This window comes from Triticum aestivum, chromosome 3D, assembly GCF_018294505.1.
Source record: "Triticum aestivum cultivar Chinese Spring chromosome 3D, IWGSC CS RefSeq v2.1, whole genome shotgun sequence".
NCBI lineage: Eukaryota > Viridiplantae > Streptophyta > Magnoliopsida > Poales > Poaceae > Triticum > Triticum aestivum.
The window spans coordinates 253,000,816-253,024,719 of record NC_057802.1 but is presented as its reverse complement, the minus strand read 5'-3'; positions in this window follow the sequence as shown (position 1 = coordinate 253,024,719).

Here is a 23,904-nt window from a genome sequence, read left to right as displayed (position 1 = left end):
AGTACCTTTGGCATTATTTATTTTGATGGCTCCAGACCGATAAACCTCCTCGATAACATATGGGCCTTCCCATTTTGAGAGGAGTTTTCCTACAAAGAATCAACGAGAGTTGTACAAAAGAGCATATTCTCCGACATTAAACTCACGCTTTTGGATTCTCTTGTCATGCCATCTTTTAACTTTTTCTTTGAATAATTTTGCATTTTCATAAGCTTGGGTTCTCCATTCGTCTAATGAACTAATATCAAATAACCTCTTTTCACCGGCAAGTTTGAAATCATAGTTGAGTTCTTTGACTGCCCAATATGCTTTATGTTCTAACTCAAGAGGCAAATAACAAGCTTTTCCATAAACCATTTTATAAGGAGACATACCCATAGGATTTTTGTATGTTGTTCTATAAGCCCAAAGTGCATCATCTAATATCTTAGACCAATTCTTCCTGGACCTATTAACAGTCTTTTGTAAAATTAATTTTATTTCTCTATTGCTAAGCTCAACTTGACCACTAGACTGAGGATGATAAGGTGATGGAATTCTATGGTTAACATCATACTTGGCAAGCATTTTACAGAAAGCACCATGAATAAAGTGTGAACCACCATGAGTCATTAAATATCCAGGGACTCCAAACCTTGGGAAAATAACTTCCTTAAGCATTTTAATAGAGGTGTTGTGATCAGCACTACTGGTTGGAATAGCTTCTACCCATTTAGTAACATAATCAACAGCAACCAAAATATGTGTATACCATTAGAGGAAGGAAAAGGTCCCATGTAATCAAATCCCCAAACATCAAATGGTTCAACAGCAAGTGAATAATTCATAGGCATTTCTTGACGCTTACCGATATTAACTATTCTTTGGCATTCATCACAAGATAAGACGAACTTACGGGCATCCTTGAAGAGAGTAGGCCAATAAAATCCAGATTGCAATACCTTGTGAGTAGTTCTATCTCTAGCATGATGCCCTCCATATGCTTCGGAGTGACATTTCTGTAAGATTTGTCCCTGTTCATGCTCAGGTACACAACATCTAATAATACCATCTACTCCTACTTTATAAAGATGTGGGTCATCCCAAAAGTAGTGTCTTAAATCATAGAAGCATTTGTTTCTTTTGTTGGTAAGTAAAGCTAGGTGGTACATACTTAGCAACAATGTAATTAGCATAGTCAACATACCAAGGAGTGTTATGAAACATTTATTGCAGCTAACTACTCATCAGGAAAACTATCATCAATAGGTAGTCGGTCATCAGGCACATTTTCAAGCCTAGAGAAGTTATCAGTTACGGGGTTCTCAGCTCCTTTTCTATCAGTGATATGCAAATCAAATTCTTGTAGCAAGAGAACCCATCTAATAAGTCTAGGTTTAGCATCTTTCTTTTCCATAAAATATTTAATAGCAGCATGATCGGTGTGAACAATTACTTTTGAATCAACAATATAAGGTCTAAATTTATCACAAGCAAACACCACTGCTAAGAATTCTTTTTCAATAGTTGCATAATTTCTTTGAGCACTGTCTAGAGTTTTACTAGCATAATGAATAACATTCAGTTTCTTATCAACTCTTTGTCCTAGAACAGCACCAACAGCATAATCACTAGCATCACACATAATTTCAAAAGGCAAATTCCAATTAGGTGGTTGAACAATAGGTGCATAAATTAAGGCATTCTTGAGTGTTTCAAAGGCTTCTAAACAATCATCATCAAAAACAAAAGGAATATACTTTTGCAAAAGACTCGTAAGAGGCCTAGAAATTTTAAAAAAGTCTTTGATAAATCTCCTATAGAAACCAGCATGACCTAGGAAACTACGAATACCTTTGATATCTTTAGGACATGGAATTTTCTCAATTGCATCAACCTTAGCTTTGTCCACATCAATACCTCTTTCAAAAATTTTATGACCCAAGACAATACCTTCATTAACCATAAAGTGGCACTTCTCCCAATTCAAGACAAGATTTGTTTGCTCGCATCTCTGCAAAACTTGATCAAGGTTGCTTAAACAATCATCAAAAGACTTCCCGTAAACAGAGAAGTCATCCATGGAAACCTCAACAATCTTTTCACAAAAATCAGAGAATATAGCAGTCATACATCTTTGAAAGGTAGCTGGTGCATTGCATAAACCAAAAGGCATACGTCTATAAGCATAAGTTCCAAAGGGACAAGTAAAAGTGGTATTTTCTTGATCAGGTTGAGAAACAGGTATTTGTGAAAAGCCAGAGTATCCATCAAGGAAGCAAAAGTGTGTGTGCTTATATAATATTTCTAGCATTTGATCAATAAAAGGCAGAGGGTAATGATCTTTTCTAGTTTCTTTGTTTAATTTTCTAAAATCAATTACCTTTCTATAGCATGTAACAATTCTTTGTGGAATAAGTTCATTCTTATCATTAGGAACAACAGTAATACCTCCTTTCTTAGGAACACAATGAACAGGACTTACCCATCTACTATCAGCTATGGGATAGATTATACCCGCTTCCAAAAGTTTTAATATTTCCATTCTTACCACCTCTTTCATCTTCGGATTTAACCGACGTTGGTGATCAACAACGGGTTTAGCATCAGGTTCGATATTAATTTTGTGCTGACATGGAGTGGGACTAATGCCCTTTAAATCATCAAGAGTATATCCAATAGCAGCTCGGTGCTTCCTTAGAACTTTCAATAATCTTTCTTCTTCATGTTCTGAAAGGTCAGCACTAATAATAACAGGATATATCTTCTTTTCATCAAGATAAGTATATTTCAAAGTGTTTGGCAATTGTTTTAATTCAAACACAGGATCACCTTTAGGTGGAGGAGGACCTCCTAGAGTTTCAGTAGGCAAATTGTGTTTAAGTAGAGGACGTTGTTCAAAGAAAATCTTATCTATTTCATTTCTTTCATGCATATGTAAATCATTTTCATGGTCTAGCAAATATTGTTCTAAAGGATCAGTAGGTGGCACAGCAATAGAAGCAAGACCAATTATTTCATCCTTACTAGGCAATTCTTTTTCATAAAGCTTTCTACTAAACTTGGAGAAATTAAATTCATGAGACTCATCACCAAAACTAACACCAACAGTTTGTTCCTCACAATCTATCTTAGCATTAATGGTGTTCAAGAAAGGTCTACCAAAGATAATGGGACATAAGTCATCTTGTGGGGAACCAAGAACAAGGAAATCAGTAGGATATTTTATTTTTCCACACAAGACTTCAACATCTCTAACAGTCCCAATTGGTGATATAGTGTCTCTATTAGCAAGTTTAGTAGTAACATATATGTCTTCTATTTCCGCTATGTCATTCATAATTTCTTGATATAAGGTGTAAGGAATAGCACTCACACTAGCACCTATGTCACATAAACCATGATAACAGTGATCTCCTATTTTAACTGAGACAACGGGCATGCCAACAACAGGTCTATGTCCTTTTTATCAGGTTTGGCAATTCTAGCAGCTTCTTCGCAGAAGTAAATAACATGCCCATCCATATCTTCTTCCAAGAGATATTTAACCATAGCAATACTAGGTTCTACTTTGATTTGTTCATCAGGTTTAGGTGTTCTAATATAGCTTTTGTTAATCACGGTTGAAACTTTAGCATGTTCCTTTATCCTAACAGGGAAAGGTGGTTTCTCAATATAAGCAGAAGGAACAACTGGATCAACATTACAAAGTATAGTTTCTTCTTTAATTGGTACCAGTTCTTTAGTTTCTTCTTTAATAGGTGGGTGATATTTAAACCACTTCTATTTCGGGAGATCAACATGAGTAGCAAATGATTCACAAAAAGAGGCTACTATCTCAGAGTCAAGTCCATATTTAGTGCTAAACTTTTGAAAAGCATCGGTATGCATAAAAGATTTAAAACAATCATACTTAAATTTAATACCTGACTCTTTACCTTTGTAGAGTTCCCAATCTTCAAAGTTGCATTTAATTCTTTCCAAAAGATCCCACCGGAATTCAATAGTCTTCTTCATAAAAGAACCAGCACAAGATGTATCAAGCATGGTTTGATCATTACGAGAAAGCCGAGCATAAAAATTCTGAATAATAATTTCTCTTGAGAGCTCATGATTGGGGCATGAATATAACATTGACTTAAGCCTCCCCCAACCTAGAGCGATACTTTCTCCTTCACGAGGCCAAAAATTATATATATAATTCCGATCACGATGAACTAGATGCATAGGATAAATTGTTTGGTGAAACTCCAATTTCAATCGATTCCAATTCCATGATCCAATATCATCTCATAGCCTATACCATGCCAATGCTTTTCCCTTCAAAGATAAAGGGAAAACCTTCTCCATAACTTCATCTCTAGGTAAACCTGCAAGTTTAAATGATCCACAAATTTGTTCCACATATATCAAGTGCATATCAGGATGTTCGGTTCGGTTCCATCTCCTGCATAAGGATTAGCTAGCAGTTGTTCTATCATACCCGAAGGAATTTCATATTCAATATTTTCAGTAGGTACAGTAGGTTGAGGGGTTGCTAATTGTAGCCTTGATAACCCACAAGCATAGGGGATCAATTTTAGCTCTTTTCGATAAGTAAGAGTGTCGAACCCAACAAGGAGCAGAAGGAAATGACAAGTGGTTTTCAGTAAGGTAATGCCTGTAAGTGCTGAAATTGTAAGTAGCAGAGTAGTTTGATAGCAAGATAATTTGTAATGAGCAAGTAACAATAGTAGTAAAAAATTGCAGCAAGGTAGCCCAGTCCTTTCGAGGCAAAGGACAGGCCAAAATGGTCTCTTATGATAAGCAAAGCGTTCTTGAGGGTACACGGGAATTTCATCTAGTCACTTTCATCATGTTGGTTCGATTGTGTTCGCTACTTTGATAATTTGATATGTGGGTGGACCGGTGCTTAGGTGTTATTCTCAGTTGAACAAACCTCCTACTTATGATTAACCCTCCCGCAAGCATCCGCAACTATGAGAAAAGTATTAAGAATAAATTCTAACCATAGCATTAAACTTTTGGATCCAATCAGCCCCTTACGGAATAACGCATAAACTGGGGTTTAAGCTTCTATCACTCTCGATGCCCATCATCTAATTGCTACTCCACAATGCATTCCCTTAGGCCCAAATATGGTGAAGTGTCATGTAGTCGACGTTCACATGACACCACTAAGGGAATCACAACATACATACTATCAAAATATCGAACACATATCAAGTTCACATGATTACTTGCAACATGATTTCTCCCATGACCTCAAGAACAAAAGTAACTACTCACAAATGATAATCATGCTCAATATCATAGGAGTATTAAATAGCATATTGGACCTGAACATATAATATTCCACCAAATAAACCATATAGTAATCAACTACAAGATGTAATCAACACTACTAGTCACCCACAAGCACCAATCTATAGTTCCGGTAACAAGATTGAACACAAGAGATGAACTAGGGTTTGAGATGAGATGGTGATGTTGAAGATGTTGATGGAGATTGCCCCCCAAGATGGGAGAGTTGTTGGTGATGATGATGAAGATGATTTCCCCCTCTCGGAGGGAAGTTCCCCCGGCGGAATCGCTCCACCGGAGGGCAAAAGTGCTCCTGCCCAAGTTCCGCCTCGAGACGGCAGCGCTCCATCCCGAAAGTCCTCTCCTTATTTTTTTTCTAGGTCAAAATGACCTATATACCAGAAGATGGGCACCGGAGGTGGGCCTGGGTGAGCACAACCCACCAGGGCGCGCCTGGGCTCCCTGGCGCGCCCAGGTGGGTTGTGCCCACCTGGTGGGCCCCCTCTGGTGGTTATTTTCTCCAATATTCTTCATATATTCCATAAAAATTCTCCGTGAAGTTTCCGCTTGTTTGGAGTTGTGCAGAATGGGTAGCCTGGCTTAGCTTTTTCAAGTCCAGATTTCTAGTCGCCGGAATTCTCCCTCTTTGTGTGTACCTTGCATATTATGAGAGAAAAGGCACTAGAATTACTCCAAAAACATTATTATGGATAAAAACATCATAAATAACAGTAGGAAAACATGATGCAAAATGGACGTATCATGTGGATGAACGGTGGCGGAGCGTCGTACACTACCCGACAGAGGTTGCCTCAGGGCGAAAGTGGCTACGCGCTTATTGGTGTGTGGGTTGTCTAACTTTCTATCCCTTTTTGCGGTTGCCATGGGCCTCCTTTTATACATCAAGGGGTCACCACAATGGCAAAGTAGTCATGATGCACTGATAAGATAACAAACAGTTCTATCATACCTAACTCTACGGGCTGACAGGGCGCATTAAATGCACCACTCAACGTCACATCGTTGGTTGCCCGGCAGGCCTTGCCGGGCTATCTTGCCAGCTTCGCGCCAGCTCGCTTGACACGTCGTAGGATGGGTGTCATCTGTAGGTATTCCCTGTAGGGAAAGGCTGCCATGTGGTGAATGGTTGCCACTTAGTCACTTTGCGGCTTGACACCGCACTGATTGACGACGTGGGTCGTGGCGGAGTAGTTGGTGAGGTGGTTTTGCCGCCGCGTGTCCCGGTGCTATCTCTTGAGCACTGCGTTGGTTTTCCCTTGAAGAGGAAAGGGTGATGCAGCAAAGTAGCGTAAGTATTTCCCTCACTTTTTGAGAACCAAGGTATCAATCCAGTAGGAGGCCACACACGAGTCCCTCGCACCTACACAAACAAATAAATCCTCGCAACCAACGCGATAAGGGGTTGTCAATCCCTACACGGTCACTTACGAGAGTGAGATCTGATAGATATGATAGGATAATATTTTTGGTATTTTTATGATAAAGATGCAAAGTAAAGTAAAAGGCAATAAAAATAACTAAGTGTTGGAAGATTAATATGATGGAAAATAGACCCGGGGGCCATAGGTTTCACTAGTGGCTTCTCCCAAGAGCATAAGTATTTATGGTGGGTGAACAAATTACTATTGAGCAATTGACAGAATTGAGCATAGTTATGAGAATATCTAGGTATGATCATGTATATAGGCATCACGTCCGAGACAAGTAGACCGACTCCTGCCTACATCTACTACTATTACTCCACACATTGACTGCTATCCAGCATGCATCTAGAGTATTAAGTTCATAAGAACAGAGTAACGCTTTAAGCAAGATGACATGATGTAGAGGGATAAACTCATGCAATCTGATATAAACCCCATCTTGTTATCCTCGATGGCAACAATACAATACGTGCCTTGCTGCCCCTACTGTCACTGGGAAAGGACACCGCAAGATTGAACCCAAAGCTAAGCACTTCTCCCATTGCAAGAAAGATCAATCTAGTAGGCCAAACCAAACTGATAATTTGAAGAGACTTGCAAAGATAACCAATCATACATAAAAGAATTCAGAGAAGATTCAAATATTGTTCATAGATAAACTTGATCATAAACCCACAATTCATCGGTCTCAACAAACACACCGCAAAAGAAGATTACATCTAATAGATCTCCACAAGAGAGGGGGAGAACATTGTATTGAGATCCAAAAAGAGAGAAGAAGCCATCTAGCTAATAACTATGGACCCGAAGGTCTGAGGTAAACTACTCACACTTCATCGGAGAGGCTATGGTGTTGATGTAGAAGCCCTCCGTGATCGATGCCCCCTCCGGCGGAGCTCCGGAATAGGCCCCAAGATGGGATCTCACGGATACAGAAGGTTGCGGTGGTGGAAGTAGGTTTTTGGCTCCGTATATGGTAGTTTGGGGGTACGTAGGTATATATAGGAGGAAGAAGTACGTCGGTGGAGCAACATGGGGCCCACGAGGGTGGAGGGCGTGCCCAGGGGTAGGCGCGCCCCCCCTACCTCGTGGCCTCCTGGTTGATGTCTTGACGTAGGGCCCAAGTCCTCTGGATCACGTTCGTTCCGAAAATCACGTTTCCGAAGGTTTCATTCCGTTTGGACTCCGTTTGATATTCTTTTTCTGCGAAACTCTGAAATAGGCAAAAAACAGCAATTCTGGGCTGGGCCTCCGGTTAATAGGTTAGTCCCAAAAATAATATAAAAGTGTATAATAAAGCCCATTAATGTCCAAAACAGAATATATTATAGCATGGAACAATAAAAAATTATAGATACGTTGGAGACGTATCAAGCATCCCCAAGCTTAATTCCTGCTCGTCCTCGAGTAAGTAAATGATAAAAACAAAATTTTTGATGTGGAATGCTACTTGGTATAATTTCAATGTAATTCTTCTTAATTGTGGTATGAATATTCAGATCCGAAAGATTCAAGATAAAAGTTCAATATTGACATAAAAATAATAATACTTCAAGCATACTAACTAAGCAATTATGTCCTCTCAAAATAACATGGCCAAAGAAAGTTCATCCCTACAAAATCATATAGTTTAGTCATGCTCCATTTTCGTCACACAAGAATGCTCTCATCATGCACAACCCCGATGACAAGCCAAGCAATTATTTCATACTTTAGTAATCTCAAACTTTTTCAACCTTCACGCAATACATGAGCATGAGCCATGGATATAGCACTATGGGTGGAATAGAATATAATGATGGGGGTTATGTGGAGAAGACAAAAAGGGAGAAAGTCTCACATCAATGAGGCTAATCAATGAGCTATGGAGATGCCCATCGATTGATGTTAATGCAAGGAGTAGGGATTGCCATGCAACGGATGCACTAGAGCTATAAATATATGAAAGCTTAACAAAAGAAACTAAGTGGGTGTGCATCCAACTTGCTTGCTCACGAAGACCTAGGGCGTTTGAGGAAGCCCATCGTTGGAATATACAAGCCAAGTTCTATAATGAAAAGTTCCCACTAGTATATGAAAGTGACAAAAACAAGAGACTCTCTATCATGAAGATTATGGTGCTACTTTGAAGCACAAGTGTGGTAAAAAGGATAGTAACATTGTCCCTTCTCTCTTTTTCTCTCATTTTTTTGGGCCTTCTCTTTTTTATGGCCTTTCTCCTTTTTTACCTCACTTGGGACAATGCTCTAGAAAATGATGATCATCACACTTCTATTTATTTACAACTCAATGATTACAACTGGATACTAGAACAAAGTATGACTCTATATGAATGCCTCCGGCGGTGTACCAGGATATGCAATGAACCAAGAGTGACATGTATGAAAGAATTATGAATGGTGGCTTTGCCACAAATACTATGTCAACTACATGATCATGCAAAGCAATATGACAATGATGAACGTGTCATGATAAACGGAACGGTGGAAAGTTGCATGGCAATATATCTCGGATGGCTATGGAAATGCCATAATAGGTAGGTATGGTTGCTGTTTTGAGGAAGATATAAGGAGGTTTATGTGTGAAAGAGCGTATCATATCACGGGGTTTGGATGCACCGCGAAGTTTGCACCAACTCTCAATGTGAGAAAGGGCAATGCACGGTACCGAAGAGGCTAGCAATGATGGAAAGGTGAGAGTGCGTATAATACATGGACTCAACATTAGTCATAAAGAACTCACATACTTATTGCAAAAATCTACAAGTCATCAAAAACCAAGCACTACGCGCATGCTCCTAGGGGGATAGATTGGTAGGAAAAGACCATCGCTCGTCCCCGACCGCCACTCATAAGGAGGACAATCAAAGAACACCTCATGTTTCAAATTTGTTACATAACGTTTACCATACGTGCATGCTACGGGACTTGCAAACTTCAACACAAGTATTTCTCAAATTCACAACTATTCAACTAGCACAACTTTAATATCACTACCTCCATATCTCAAAACAATCATCAAGCATCAAACTTCTCTTAGTATTCATCACACTCATAAGAAAGTTGTTACTAGTCTTGAATACCTAGCATATTAGGATTATTTAAGCAAATTACCATGCTGTTTTAAGACTCTCAAAATAATATAAGTGAAGTATGAGAGAATAATAGTTTCTATAAAACAAAAGTTACCACCGTGCTCTAAAAGATATAAGTGAAGTACTAGAGCAAAAACTATATAACTCAAAAGATATAAGTGAAGCACATAGAGTATTCTAATAATTTCCGAATCATGTGTGTCTCTCTCAAAAGGTGTGTACAGAAAGTATAATTGTGGTAAACTAAAAAGCAAAGACTCAAATCATACAAGACGCTCCAAGCAAAACACATATCATGTGGTGAATAAAAATATAGCTCCAAGTAAAGTTATCGATGGAAGTAGACGAAAGAGGGGATGCCTTCCGCGGCATACCCAAGCTTTGGCTTTTAGGTGTCCTTAGATTATCTTGGGGTGCCTTGGGCATCCCCAAGCTTTGGCACTTGCCACTCCTTGTTCCATAATCCATCAAATCTTTCACCCAAAACTTGAAAACTTCACAACACAAATCTTAACAGAAAATCTCGTGAGCTCCGTTAGCGAAAGAAAACAAAAGACCACTTCAAGGTACTGTAATGAACTCATTCTTTATTTATATTGGTGTTAAAACTACTGTATTCCAACTTCTCTATGGTTTATAAACTATTTTACTAGCCATAGATTTATCAAAAAAAGCAAACAACACACGAAAAACAGAATCTGTCAAAAACAGAACAGTCTGTAGTAATCCGTAACTAACGCAAACTTCTGGAACTCCAAAAATTCAGCCAAAATTGGAAGACCTAGGCAATTTGTTTATTGATCAGCAGAAATTGGAATCAATATTTTATCACGTTCTGGTGATTTTTAACAATTATTTTCGTGAACAGAAAGTTTCTGCAATTTTCAGCAAGATCAAATAACTATCATCCAAGAAGATCCTATAGGTTTAACTTGGCACAAACACTAATTAAAACATAAAAACAAGTCTAACCAGAGGCTAGATCAAACATTTATTCCTAAACATAAGCAAAAAGCAAAAAAACAAAAAATAAAATTGGGTTGCCTCCCAACAAGCGCTATCGTTTAACGCCCCAAGCTAGGCATAAAAACAAGGATAGATCTAGGTATTGCCATCTTTGGTAGGCAATCCATGAGTGGCTCTCATGATAGATTCATATGGTAATTTATTTTCTTTCTAGGAAAGTGTTCCATGCCTTTCTTTAACGGAAATTGAAATCTAATATTTCCTTCCTTCATATCAATAATTGCACCGATCGTTCTAAGGAAAGGTCTACCGAGAATGATAGGACATGAAGGATTGCAATCAATATCAAGAACAATAAAATCTATGGGCACATAGTTGCTATTTGCAACAATAAGATAATCATTGATTCTTCCCATAGGTTTCTTAATGGTGGAATCCGCAAGGTGCAAGTTTAAAGAGCAATCATCAAAATCACGGAAACCTAACAAATCGCACAAAGTCTTTGGAATAGTGGAAACACTAGCACCCAAATCACACAAAGCATAGCATTCATGATCTTTAATTTTAATTTTGATAGTATGTTCCCACTCATCATAGAGTTTTCTAGGGATAGAAACTTCCAACTCAAGTTTTTCTTCATAAGATTGCATCAAAGCATCAACGATATGTTTAGTAAAAAGCCTTATTTTGACTATAAGCATGAGGAGAATTTAGCACGGATTGCAACAAGGAAATACAATCTATCAAAGAGCAATTATCATAATTAAATTCCTTGAAATCCAAAATAGTGGGTTCATTAATATCTAAAGTTTTGATCTCTTCAATCCCACTTTTACCAATTTTTGCATTAAGATCTAAAAACTCCGAATTTTTGGAACGCCTTCTAGGTAAAGGTGGATCATATTCAGTCCCATCATTATCAAGATTCATATTGCTAAACAAAGATTTAATAGTGGACACATCAATAACTTTTAGATCTTCATCTTTATTTTCATAGGAACTAGAAGAACACGCTTTTACAAAGCAATCTTTCTTAGCACGCATCCTAGCGGTTCTTTCTTTGCATTCATTAATGGAAATTCTCATGGATTTGAGAGACTAATTGATATCATGCTTAGGTGGAATAGATCTAAGTTTCAAAGAATCAACATCAAGAGAAATTCTATCAACGTTCCTAGCCAATTCATCAACTTTAAGCAATTTTTCTTCGAGCAAAGCATTGAAATTCTTTTGTGGATTCATAAACTCCTTAACACTAGTCTCAAATTCAGAGGGCATCTTATTGAAGTTCCCATAATAATTGTTGTAGGAATTACCATAATTATTAGAGGAATTACTATGATAAGGACTAGGATTAAAGTTTCCTCTATATGCGTTGTTACCAAAATTATTCCTACCAATAAAATTTACATCTATAGATTCATTATTATTCTCAATCAGAGTAAACAAAGGCATATCATTAGGATCAGAAGAAACACTCTTAGTAGCAAATAATTTCATAAGTTCATCCATCTTTCCACTCAAAACATTAATTTCTTCTATTGCATGCACCTTTTTACTAGTAGATCTTTCAGTGTGCCATTGAGAATAATTAACCATAATATTATCTGTTTAGTAGCTTCTCCTAAACTGATTTCCATAAAAGTGCCTCCCGTGGCCGAATCTAAAAGATTTCTAGAAGCAAAATTCAATCCGGCATAAAAAATTTGTATAATCATCCACAAATTCAAACCATGCGTAGGGCAATTACGTATCATTAATTTCATCCTCTCCCAAGCTTGTGCAACATGTTCATGATCAAGTTGCTTAAAATTCATAATATCGTTTCTAAGAGAGATGATCTTAGCGGGAGGAAAATATTTAGAGATAAAAGCATATTTGTACTTATTCCAAGAATCAATACTATTTTTAGGCAAAGATGAAAACCAAGCTTTAGCACGATCTCTAAGCGAAAAGGGAAATAGCTTCAGTTTAACAATATCATTATCAACATCTTTCTTCTTTTGCATATCACACAAATCAACAAAGCTATTTAGATGGGTAGCGGCATCTTCACTAGGAAGGCTGACGAATTGATCTTTCATGACAAGATTCAACAAAGCAGCATTCATTTCACAAGATCCAGTATCGGTAAGAGGAGCAATCGGAGTGCTAAGGAAATCATTGTTGTTGGTATTGGTGAAGTCATACAATTTAGTATTATCTTGATCCATCGTGACAAGCAAGCAATCCAACACACGAGCAAACAAGAGACGGGCAAAAAGAGGCAAACCGAAAAGAGAGGGCGAATAAAACGGCAAGGGTGAAGTGGGGGAGAGGAAAATGAGAGGCAAATGGCAAATAATGTAATGCGGGAGATAAGGGTTTGTGATGGGTACTTGGTATGTTGACTTTTGCGTAGACTCCCCGGCAACGGCGCCAGAAATGGCTCGTTGTCGGGAGTCAATTCTTGACTTGACCTTGCGTAAGCCTCCCCGACAACGGTGCCAGAAATCCTTCTTGCTACCTCTTGAGCACTGCGTTGGTTTTCCCTTGAAGAGGAAAGGGTGATGTAGCAAAGTAGCGTAAGTATTTCCCTAAGTTTTGAGAACCAAGGTATCAATCCAGTAGGAGGCCACGCACGAGTCCCTCGCACCTACACAAACAAATAAATCCTCGCAACCAACACGATAAGGGGTTGTCAATCCCTACACGGTCACTTACGAGAGTGAGATCTGATAGATATGATAGGATAATATTTTTGGTATTTTTATGATAAAGATGCAAAGTAAAGTAAAAGACAATAAAAATAACTAAGTGTTGGAAGATCAATATGATGGAAAATAGACCCGGAGGCCATAGGTTTCACTAGTGGCTTCTCTCAAGAGCATAAGTATTTACGGTGGGTGAACAAATTACTGTTGAGCAATTGACAGAATTGAGCATAGTTATGAGAATATCTAGGTATGATCATGTATATAGGCATCACGTCCGAGACAAGTAGACCGACTCCTGCCTACATCTACTACTATTACTCCACACATCGACCGCTATCCAGCATGCATCTAGAGTATTAAGTTCATAAGAACAGAGTAACGCTTTAAGCCAGATGACATGATGTAGAGGGATAAACTCATGCAATACGATATAAACCCCATCTTGTTATCCTCGATGGCAACAATACAATACGTGCCTTGCTGCCCCTACTGTCACTGGGAAAGGACACCGCAAGATTGAACCCAAAGCTAAGCACTTCTCCCATTGCAAGAAAGATCAATCTAGTAGGCCAAACCAAATTTATAATTCGAAGAGACTTGCAAAGATAACCAATCATACATAAAAGAATTCAGAGAAGATTCAAATATTGTTCATAGATAAACTTGATCATAAACCCACAATTCATCGGTGTCAACAAACACACCGCAAAAGAAGATTACATCGAATAGATCCCCACAAGAGAGGGGGAGAACATTGTATTGAGATCCAAAAAGAGAGAAGAAGCCATCTAGCTAATAACTATGTACCCGAAGGTCTGAGGTAAACTACTCACACTTCATCGGAGAGGCTATGGTGTTGATGTAGAAGCCCTCCGTGATCGATGCCCCTCCGGCGGAGCTCCGGAACAGGCCCCAAGATGGGATCTCATGGGTACAGAAGGTTGCAGCGGTGGAATTAGGTTTTTGGCTCCGTATCTGGTAGTTTGGGGGTACGTAGGTATATATAGGAAGAAGAAGTACGTCGGTGGAGCAACGTGGAGGGTGGAGGGCGTGCCCAGGGGGGTAGGCGCGCCCCTACCTCGTGGCCTCCTGGTTGATGTCTTGACGTAGGGTGCAAGTCCTCTGGATCACGTTCGTTCCGAAAATCACATTCCTGAATGTTTCATTCCGTTTGGACTCTTTGATATTCTTTTTCTGCGAAACTCTGAAATGGGCAAAAAACAACAATTCTGGGTTGGGCCTCCGGTTAATAGGTTAGTCCCAAAAATAATATAAAAGTGTATAATAAAGCCCATTAATGTCCAAAACAGAATATATTATAGCATGGAACAATAAAAAATTATAGATACGTTGAAGACGTATCACCCGGCAGGCCCAGCCGGGACATCTTGGACGTCTTCTTCCAGGGTGGCCTCGCCCCTTGCCGAGCTCACCTGCCCGGCAAAGGAGGCCCTTCTCCTAATGGTATCTAGCTTCTCTGGCTTGATCTTAGTCCCTCTGATCTGCATGTTGGTCCTTCGAATCTCTTGGTCCATTGTACACTGACTTGGGTTGGTGCTTCAATCTCGTCCCCGTGCCTGTGCATAGTCTGGGCACCAGACCCAGGGTTTATTACACCGACAGAAGCCCCCGGGCCTGCCCAGAACGCGCTACCGAGCGTCGTCGGGGTAGGGTCTAATAAGTGCACAGGCGGGGTTGCTGAAGAGGCTGGTCTCTTGAGGTCTTCTTTGCTTCTTCAATAGCCTTGATTCCAGGCCAGTTTCCGGTTTCTCCACACGTCGTGTAAAGCCAATAGTGGTGGGACTGCTCTACTAATTGCCCGTGAATGACTTTAACACACGGGGTAAAAACTGCCAATTCACTCTTCCCACCACGCCCTTACCCTTAGCCATGTATGCTGCATGCATCACGCGGGGTAGGTAACGGAGGCGCGTGGCGTGGGAGAGTGCTAAGGTGAGGGCCCGGTTGTCTTGAATTGGCGGAGGGGATGGTTGCCGCCCGTTGAGGGAGCGGCTCGCTCCCCGGTCCGCCTATAAAAGGAGGGCGGAGGAGGGCAGAGTAACGCATCCTTGCGCTCCTTCTCCTCCATTTTCTGCTTCTTGTTGGCTATGCTGAAGAGAAGAGCCTGGGGCCAGCCCTCAAGCTCTTGGTTGAGGCTAGTGTTGCCAAATGCCGGTGCTGGCGCTCGGGGAGTGAGCCTGGTCGTTGCTGTGGCGAATTTCTTGGTTCCTTTGAGGCTCGGCCAGGAGGCAGGGCTGGAGATCATTGGTAATCCCAGCACTGCCCCTCCCGGAATTCTTAGGGCTGATGTCGACAAGAGGCGCACCTTCCTGCGTTCCAAGGTGGGGAGCGGTGTGCCTCAAGACCCCTGGCCGTCTCGGCCGCTATCCGTCTCTCCGGGGGAGGCGCCGGGCTGGAGTTCCGGCCTTCCCCTGGAATGGTGTTGATGAAGACGAAGCCAGGGGAGAAGGTGAAGGCGGGAGGCAGGCCGTCCAGTAGGAGCACGACTGCATCGATGCATTCGTCTCGTACTAGCGACCTGCTGCCCGTCTGTTTGGATCTTCCCCCTTTCCCCGGCGTCGTCATCACCGTTTCCCCTGGCTGCCAGGGAAAGGCTTGCCCCCTGGTGCTTCTGCTTCCCTCAAGAGTCATCTAGCTGGGCCCAATCGTCCTCCTCTGCCGGTGCCTGTGCTGGAGCTCCCTGTTTAGCCCTGGAAGCGGTGACCAGGGGTGTCGTGGTTTTGTCACGGCAGATGTCCTAAGAGAAGGACTTAGTCGTGGATCCATCGCGATGGGTTAGCTCAAAGGGGTTAAAGCGGACAAGGGACGCAGAGAGTTTATACTGGTTCGGCCCCTTGCGGTGAAGGTAAAAGCCTACGATCCAGTTGTTGTGGGATTGCTTGGGTTTCAATGACCAGGGAGCGAATACGCTTTGCCTGAGTCTCGAGTTGTTGTGTGTTGTCCTTAAACTGCCGCCGGGTCGTCCCCTTATATACATGGGTTGACGCCCGTCGGTTTACAGAATCCCGAGGCCGGCTCATAAACATGTCCGGCTCGCAAGTTTACATATTAATGTCGGTTTATGTCTATAGGCCTTAAACCGGCTTTGGGCCCTGGGCCTTCATAAAGCGTCACCGTCCTTATCTTCATGGGCTTCAGGTACAGTGAACCATTATGGGGTTAACCCAGCCTCTCCTGGCCGGTTTATGCCCGGTAGTAATATCCCCAACATTAGGCCCCAGATTGATTTGAACTTGTTCATGTCAATCCTCAATACTTAGAAAATTTCTTCTTCAACATCTTCATATAATCTTGTAAACCACCGTGACGTCACCTTCCAGGATCATGGTAAACCGCCATGACGTCATCTGTTATTAAAACTGCGCATAACCCACCTTCATTAATGGGCCTCCGACAATCGAGGCAACAGAGCTGTCACATACCCCATTTTTCGGGCTCCTCGATTCTCGCACCTGCCTTTTATCCATTCACCTTATAAATAAGGCCGAGGGGTCCCTTTCACTTTTTCCCCCTCGTGCCTCTTCACGTCGTCTTCTTCCTTGTGCCGACCGACCTTAGAGCTCTGTCGCAGCCATCGTCCGTTGCATCTGCCTCAACAACGGCCGCTGCATCAACCTGACCGTACCAGAGAAACGCGGCGATCCTCCGCTGCTTCCCCAGCACCAGTAAGTTCCTTTTCTCCTTGCCCCAGATCCACCATTAGGGTTCGGTGTTCCTCATAGCTTTTCAAAGTTCTTGAAGCTGTTCTTCCTTGTTCCTCTTCAGTAATACCGATGGCTAGTTAGATCTGATTCTTCAGTGCCCTTGTAGTTTAAACTCCTTTTTCCTTTGTCAAGAGATCTGCTTTATATCAAACTCAGCTGACCTTACTGAACCCTTTGAGCACTTGGAATTAGGTCAGAATATATTTTGATTTTCCACCGCACGGCAGATCTGAAATTACCATGCCAAGCTGTGAAACTTGTTTTTCCTTTACTTACACATCTTCAGACTTGTATCTACAATACCAGACTTAGGCGGTTTAATCCCATAGAAAAAATGATGACCCAGTAGATACCATTAGTCCCCTGTTGAACCGCCAAATGCATTCGTGACTGTACCGTCTCCATTGTCATACTCCGGTTTATCAGTAACAAACTCCGGTTTAACATTATGCATATACCCTTGCACCGCTTTATAGCTGTCCGTTGTGAATCCTAAACCGGTAATCATCATATTTCAGCTTCTCATTGCAATGGCTAAGCAAGTCTATGAATGCAACTGGGTTCCTTCTCGGGTCACCGAAGATTAGTTAAACAAATGCGTTGCCACGGGCGCTTTAGCCAAGAAAGATGTCATCCACTGGAGGGCCCCTGGCCCGGAAAAGCCTCCTACACCCAAGGACGGAGAGGTAGTCGTGTTTTCTGACCATCTTGGTCGAGGTTTTATCCCTCCCAGTTCAAAATTCTTCTGCGATGTGTTGGCTAGTTTTCAACTTCACCCTCAGGACATCGGTCCAAATTCTGTGACCAACATCTGCCACTTCCAAGTCTTCTGTGAAGCTTATCTGCAAGAGGAACCTACAATTGAACTGTTTAGGGATTTCTTTCACTTAAACTGTCGCACAGAGTTCACGGATGGACCCAATACTGAATTGGGCGGAATGGCGGTTCAGAAAAGGAAGGAAGTTACTTTCCCTCATCCCAAGCTCCACAGTCACCCCAAAGAGTGGAACCAGGCCTGGTTTTATTGCAGGGATACATCTCCAATTGATGAAAACCCCCTGCCGGGTTACCGCCCTGAACGCCTTAGTAATACACATCCTTTTCCTCAGAGGTTAACTGCAAAGGAAAGGGCCAACTATGCCCCACAACTATCAAAGCTTAGAGCCTTCATGGCGAACGGTTTAACAGGTGTTGACCTTGCTCGTTGTTGGATAAGCTGGAGTATTCTGCCCTTAAGCTGGCGCCCCGGTTTGATGTGTGAGTACACAGGGAGTTTGAAGGATGCTGAACGACACATTGATATTCAGCTTACAGATGCGGAAGTTACTGAGGCTGTAAAAAAGATGCTGAATGAACCGGAGGCTGTCTGTGGCAAGACCGGACTAAACCCTTTCTGCACCTTCAATAAACCGCCAGCTGTAAGAATCATATAACCTTTTTATCTTAAGTTGCTTCTGTCAAAATATTCTTTGAAAGTTTGACTATTTTCTGACAGGGTGATGATCCGTTCTGGAATAAGAAACCACAAGACAAACCGGCAAAACCGCAAGACAAAACAGCCAAGCCACTTCGCCCAAAGACCAAGGTTGTTAAGAAACCTGCCAAGAAAAGGACCACTGCATCCTCCGAGCCAAATGCTGATGACGATGTGGGTAACCTGGAATCAGAGGTAGAACTTCACTCTCTTGGTTCATTTTTCGTACACCTCATTGACAATGACTATTATCAGAACGACGCGGAAGGCAGTCAAGCTGATGACATGGAGGTAATCATTCTTTCCTCCGATTCAGATCTGCCAACATCAAAAATCCGTCGAGCAAACCGGAAAGTAAAATTTTCTCACCCTCTTGCTTACTTGGACCCAAATTTTCTTTTGAAGACGCAGCAGCACGAGGCTCGCCGCACAACCCGGCATAGCGGCCAGGTAGTTACCTCCGCCGGTTTACCGAACACTCCGGTTCGGAAACGCCGATCAGAGGTCTCTTATACCCTTGACACTTCATGCCCCAAAGCGTGTTGTTTCCGTCAGCCTCTTAACCCGTCTGATTCAAATTATCAGGTACTTCCCACTCATCTTCTGGCGAGTCATCAGCCACAAAGCTTCCACCCCTCAAAACAGTTTGGGTGAGCTATACACTTGTTTTTATCCTTGATGTGTTATTTTTATATACTGTACTGATCCTCATGTTTTATCTTTCTCAGTGCCAAGCCCAGACCCAGCAAGAAGGCTCGGTTGAATAAACCGGCTGATGATAACGTGGCTGTTGAACCGGAAAAAACTCCAGATCCTGAAGAGACGGATGCTGACGCCATGCTTAATGATCCACCGCCTCAAGACCATGACTTGTTTACTGAACAAGTAGAAATTGACACTACAAGCCACGCTGACAAACCGACCAGCCCGGTCCGTCCTAATGACAAATCGTCCAGTCCAGTTAAGGCTACCGACAAACCGCCAACTTCCGTGAAAGCTGCCGATGATAAAGAGGATGATGTCATGATTACTGGCACTGGCCATACCACTCCTGGCAATCCTGTTGCTTTATCAAAGCATACTGCCAAGGACGAGCTCTCTGCTATTGGCAAAGGCAAATGGAACGCCGATTTGTCAAGCTATGCCCATCTCAATGCTCAAGACCTTCACTCTGGCTACTTGAACCGTCTGTACACCAGCTGTGACTATGAAGCCGGTTTGGTAAATTTGATGAAAGAGCGATATGAGGTAACTAATGCTCAACTCTTCTTAACTGTCTCTCTTGTAAATTCCAAATATCAACTCCAGTAGCCCCCAAGTGACGGTTTATGATACCAATCTGAACCGGGACTTAATAACGACTTATCATGCTTAACCTGCAGTGACCGGGCTATCTCTTTAAGATGAACCGGTATTGTAGAATGGCAATATTGTATCTTTCACTGGTGTAGCCCCCAAGGGCCGGTTTAACTTTGTAAAGACGAACCGAGACTATTAAAGGACTTCCCAAATCAGTAGTTTTGAGCAAACATACATTAGCCCCCAAGTGCCAAGAGTAATACTTGTATTGTGCTTGGGACTTGCAAAAATTTCCGAGAACAAGCAAATATGCATTAGCCCCCAAGTATCAAGCGCATAACTTGTTATGTGCGTGGTACTTCAAAGATGTAGCATCAACTCATTATACTTCTATCTGTTAGAGGCTGAACTGAGCAAAAAGAAAGCTCAAACCGCTGATCTGCAAGAGAACATCAAATCCCAGCAAGCCGAAACCGCCAAGGCAAAGGATGAGCTGACCAGCGCTTTAGCCGTGATGGAAAAGCTAAAGGAGAGTTTCAACAAAGAGCATGCAGATTGGAACACGGAAAAATCCGCATTGCAGAAAAAAGCCGAGGATGCAGAAGCAGCTCTCAAACCGGTGGTTGTTGGGGATATTACCACTGGGCGTAAACCGGCCAGGAGAGGCCGGGTTAACCCCATAAGTAGTTCATTGTATTTGAAGCCCACGAAGACAGACGATGACGCTTTATGAAGGCCCAGGGCCCAAAGCCGGTTTAAGGCCTGTAGACATAGACCGGCATTGATATGTAAACTTGTGTTGTAAGATAGAAATAGCAGAGACCGAGCCAGACACGTTTATGAGCCGGCCTCGAGATTCTGTAAACCGACGGGCGTCAACCCATGTATATAAGGGGACGACCCGGCGGTGGTTCAAGGACAACAGACAACAACTCGAGACTCAGGCAAAGCGTATACGCTCCCTGGTGGTCGAAACCCCAGCAATTCCATCACAACTAAACGTAGGCTTTTACCTTCATCGTAAGGGGCCGAACTAGTATAAAACTCTCTTGCGTCCCTTGTCCGCTTTAAACCCTTTAAGTTAACCCGTAGCGATGGCTCCACGACTAAGTCCTTTCTCTAGGACATCTGCCATGACAAAACCACGACAGTTGGCGCCCACCGTGGGGCCGTCGCACGATGGTTTCGAATTCTTAGAGGGTAGCTTCGAAGGACTCAAGGGTTACGCTATGGGCCGGATGACCAAGAGTCATCGCGGCAAGCTCTACATCGACGATGCAGGCTGGGGCCCCGAGGCCGGCTCAATCGAGTACGGGTACCGGGTCCCCTTTGGAGGTATCCACGTTTTCATTGGCAAGATCGGCGAACCGAGCCCTGAGCCGGACATCTGCACCGACCTCGTCGAAACGGCTCAGCGTGCGAGATCTGCCCGGGTCAAGCCTGTCATGAAGCGTGCCTTCGTGGGAGTCATCCATGGAGGGGAATCTGAGGATAGATCAGAATCTGATGGTGAAACAGTCGTTTATTCCGGCGACGAGTCATCGACCGGAGAGACCAAGTCACTATATCAGTTGCAAGATGGCCGGATCGGGGGCTGTTCCGATGGCGACAGTATTCTGGACCCCTTTGATCTGCCAAACCGGGTTGCGGTCTTCATGGCCAGTACGCAACCGGCGCTCCACTCTTCGACCGCAGCAGCGATGGTTTCCGGATCAGCAGCAGCGACAGCGGCCGGGGCGGGAGGCCCTGTGTGACCGCCGGCTCAGGTTCTGTCTGATTTGTTTGACGCTTTGGCAACGCTGATGGCGGAGGTTAACCCGGCGGACCAAGATGCACATAATGCGGAGATCGCGAAGGTGAAAGATCACATCACTCAGGCCAAAGCCGACTTGGCAGCTGAGGATACCAGGATGGCCACGGAGCGGGCCGCTTTGGATGCACAGGCTTACAGGATTATGCTGGATCAGAGTGCGTCGAACGAAGTCCTGAAGAGGAGGTCCCGATCTTGCCTGCCGCCGGTTTATGACGCTAGAACCCTCTTTAACACCCCAGGAGCAAGGACCAGTAATCCGCCGGTGGTAAACCGGGCGGAGGCACCTGGAGTAGGGGCGCCGGTTCAGCCACGTTTGGTGGATCTGCCTCGTCAGAACAACATTGTAACACCGCATGTCCCAACGCCACCGGGTCATTACTCTAACCCGATGGACAACATTGTCGCTGCCGCTTCACGGCTGGCAGCCATCCCGATCGAAGGCGATTCTCCGGCGGCGGTCGAGACGCTGCGGGCTAAGGAGCTTCTTCAGACAGCCTTGGTTCAGCAGGAGGCTTATTCATATAGTCGCGATCGGATTCATTCCACTCCCCTCCCAAGCCGGAGTTACAGCAGGCGTATGGATGAACCGGCCGTGTCAAGCAACGCGCGGAACCGTGATCCGCCCCGTGGCAATAACCCGGCGGGTGGTGCTGGTGATGCTCAGGGGGTGGTGGACCGGGCTCGGGCACGCAGAGAGGCTGAGTTAGCGGCGCAGCATGAGGCCCATCAGCTTACTCCGGTTCTTCCAACCACGTCGGTGGAACCAAGAGTTACTTCTAGTTCTTTGGGAGTACCGTGTCTCGTCCCAGCGTTGCGCAATGTGCACCTGCCCAAGGATTTCAAAGGCCCGCGCAAGGTGCCGAATTACACCGCCGATTTATCCCCTGAGACATGGGTCGAAAGCTATGAGATGGCCATGGAGATGCTAGATGTGGACGATGCGGCGTGTGCGAAATACTTCACCATGATGCTAGAGGGAACGGCCCGCACTTGGCTAAAGAGCTTACCGACTAATTCTATCAGGTCATGGGCCGAGTTGAGAGCCCGGTTTATCCAGAATTTCAAGGATACATGCAAGCAGCCCATGTCAATTGTGGACTTAGCTGCCTGTGTTCAGGAGGAAGGAGAATCAACAACCCCTTGGGTGCGCCGGGTTTCAGAGATTTTGCATTCATCGGACCACATCAACGCTGATACCGCAGTTTTAACATTGGAAGGCAATTGCCGGTTTGAACCTCTGTAGTTGAAGTTGGGATGGCTCAAACGTCATTGTAATGACATGGGAACCCTCATGGCTGCTCTGGTGAAGTATGCCGACTCTCATAGTACCAAGGATCCCGAGTCTAACGATGATAAGACAAGGAAGGGAAAAAGGAGCGGCAACGCCAAGGGACAGCACCACAACCCGGCGGGTCATGGAAACAGCGGCAAGCGTAAAGCGGACCACGGCTTAGACTTTGTGGCTAATACCAGCACGCAGGACAAGGGCCAGCGGCGTAAGGGTAAACCGCCCCAGCGCGGTGGAGGGCCAAGTCCTAACCCGGACCGCCTGTCTTATCTGTTGAACCAGCCTTGCCCAAAACATGGGACGAAGGAGAATCCGTCCATGCACCTCTGGAAAGATTGTTACATCATGCAAGAGTTCAAAAATTCTGATTCTTTCCGGTATGATCATGGACCGGGTGGCGGTTCGGGCCCCGGGTCTCATGGGGCCGGGTTATGGTGGAGGCAGTTCCGGTTCAGGTTTTCATGGTAACCAGAGCGGACATGGCAATCAAAGCAATCAGGGCAACCAAGGTGGTTATAACAATCAGGGGAATCAGCAACAGCAGCAGCAGCAGTCGGGTTACCAGAGCAACCCGAAGCAGTTGAATAGCGGACAGTATCATGTCTTCACCACTAGCCTGGAGAAGCGCGATCAAAAGCTTCATAAGAGGGCAGTGAACTCCGTTGAACCGGCGGTTCCCCGGTACTTACGTTGGTCTGGACAACCTATTGTATGGAGTCGAGAGGATCATCCGCCCCGGATTGATAGTCCGGGTCATCTGGCGTTGGTGGTGGCACCTCGGTGGGAGGTTATAAGTTCACCAAGGTACTCATGGATGGAGG